We start from the raw sequence: 2500 nt of genomic DNA, 5'->3' as shown, positions 1-2500 counted from the left end.
TTGTTGGACCATTCACTCAGTCTATCCAGGTCATCTTGTAGCCTCCTACTATCATCCTCTGTTTCAATCCTCCTCATAATTTTTGCATCGTCGGCAAACATTGAGAGGAACGAATCTATACCCTCTGGGAGATCATTTACATATACCAGAAACAGTATAGGTCCAAGGACTGACCCCTGCGGGACTCCACTTGTGACGTCTCGCCAATCTGAGACCTCACCCCTCACACAGACTCGTTGTCTCCTGTTGCTTAGGTATTCCTCTATCCACCGGAGTACCTTCCCTCTCACTCCAGCCTGCATCTCCAACTTTCGCACTAGCCTCTTGTGTGGCACTGTATCAAAGGCTTTCTGACAATCCAAAAATATGCAGTCTGCCCACCCTTCTCTTTCTTGCCTTATTTTTGTTGCCTGGTCGTAGAATTCAAGTAACCCTGTGAGGCAGGACCTGCCATCCCTGAACCCATGTTGATGCTGTGTTACAAAGTTCCTTCGCTCCAGATGCTCCACTAGTTTTTTTCGCACAATCTTCTCCATAAGCTTGCATGGTATGCAGGTTAGGGACACTGGCCTGTAGTTCAGTGCCTCCTGTCTATCCCCTTTCTTGTATATCGGGACTACGTTAGCTGCTTTCCAAATATCTGGCAGTTCCCCTGTTGCCAGTGATTTGTTATACACTATGGAGAGTGGTAGGCTCAGTTCTCTTGCTCCTTCCTTTAGAACCCAAGGGGAGATTCCATCTGGGCCTATAGCCTTTGTCACGTCCAACTCTAGTAAACACTTCCTTACTTCCCCACTGGTAATCTCAAACTCTTCCAGTGGTTCCTGGTTAGCTATTCCCTCACTTACCTCTGGAATTTCTCCTTGTTCTAAGGTGAAGACCTCCTGGAATTTCTTATTCAATTCCTCACACACTTCCTTGTCATTTGTAGTGAATCCTTCCGCCCCTATCCTTAATCTCATAACCTGTTCCTTTACTGTTGTTTTTCTCCTAATGTGGCTATGCAACAATTTAGGCTGAGTCTTTGCCTTGCTTGCGATGTCATTTTCGTATTGTCTTTCTGCCTCTCTTCTCATCCTGACATATTCATTCCTGGCATTCTGGTATCTTTCTCTGCTCTCCAGTGTCCTGTTATTCCTATAGTTTCTCCATGCCCTTTTACTTTGCTGCTTAGCTAGCCTACATCTTTGATTAAACCATGGGTTTCTCATCTTCATTTCTCTGTTTTCCTTTTGGACTGGGACAAACTTGTTCGCTGCGTCCTTGCACTTCTGCGTGATGTAATCCATCATATCTTGGGCCGTCTTTCCCCTGAGCTCTGTTTCCCATGCTATATCTGTTAGGAATTTTCTTATCCCCTCATAGTTTCCCTTTCGGTATGCTAACCTTTTGGTTTCGGTATCCCTCCTCGAGTTCAATAACCCTTCTTCAATCAAGTACTCAAACACCAGTACACTGTGGTCGCTCATTCCTACTGGGTCCTCAAAACCGATTTCTCTTATGTCGGAGTCGTTCAGAGTGAAGACTAGGTCGAGTCTCGCTGGTTCGTCATTGCCTCTCATCCTTGTGGGTTCTCCGACATGCTGGGTTAAAAAGTTGCTTGTCACCACCTCCAATAGTTTGGCTCTCCACGTATCCTCGCCTCCATGCGGTTCCTTGTTCTCCCAGTCAATCTTTCCGTGATTGAAGTCCCCCATGATGAGCAGGTGGGATCTATTTCTACAGGCAGCAGAGGCTGCCCTCTCAATTATAGTGTTAACTGCCTTGTTGTTGTTTTCATACTCTTGACTGGGTCTCCTGTCATTTGGTGGAGGGTTGTATATTACTGCTACTACTATTCTTGGTCCTCCCATTGTTATGGTGCCTGCTATGTAGTCTCTGAACTCCTCACAGCCCGGGATGGCCATCTCCTTAAAACTCCATTCCCTTCTCATGAGTAGGGCCACTCCGCCTCCTCCTCTACCTTCCCTCTCTTTCCTTATTACTGTATACTCCTGGGGAAACACGGCATTCGTTATGATTCCAGAGAGTTTTGTTTCAGTGAGTCCGATTACATCTGGGTTAACTTCTTGTGCTCTTTCCCTTAGTTCACTTGTCTTGCTTGTGATCCCATCTATGTTCGAGTACATCACCCTGAAACTGACTCTCTTCTGCTTCTTTTCTGGGGGGGACCTTTGGGATCTGGGGTGAGTGGGAGCTGGGGGGACCTGGCACGGGGGGATTGGTGGAGGAGGGAGGGCTTGGGGTGGTGGGGGAGAGGGGGAGGGTACAGGGGGTGGATAAGAGGGGGAGGGTACAGGGGGTGGGTAAGAGAGGGAGGGTTGGGGAAGCATGGGGGGAGGAGAGGCTGTGGGGGATAGGGGAGATGGGGGGGCTTGGGGGGAGAGAAAAGGGTGGAGGGCTTGGGGGGCGTGGGGGAAAAGGGAGGGCTGAGGTGGGTGAGGAAGAGGGGAGGGTTTAGGGGAGTGGGGGAGAGGGGAAGACTTAGGTGGGGTGGGGG

This window comes from Procambarus clarkii, chromosome 26 (genome assembly GCF_040958095.1).
Source record: "Procambarus clarkii isolate CNS0578487 chromosome 26, FALCON_Pclarkii_2.0, whole genome shotgun sequence".
In the NCBI taxonomy this organism is placed as follows: Eukaryota; Metazoa; Arthropoda; class Malacostraca; order Decapoda; family Cambaridae; genus Procambarus; species Procambarus clarkii.
This window is presented reverse-complemented; position numbering follows the sequence as displayed.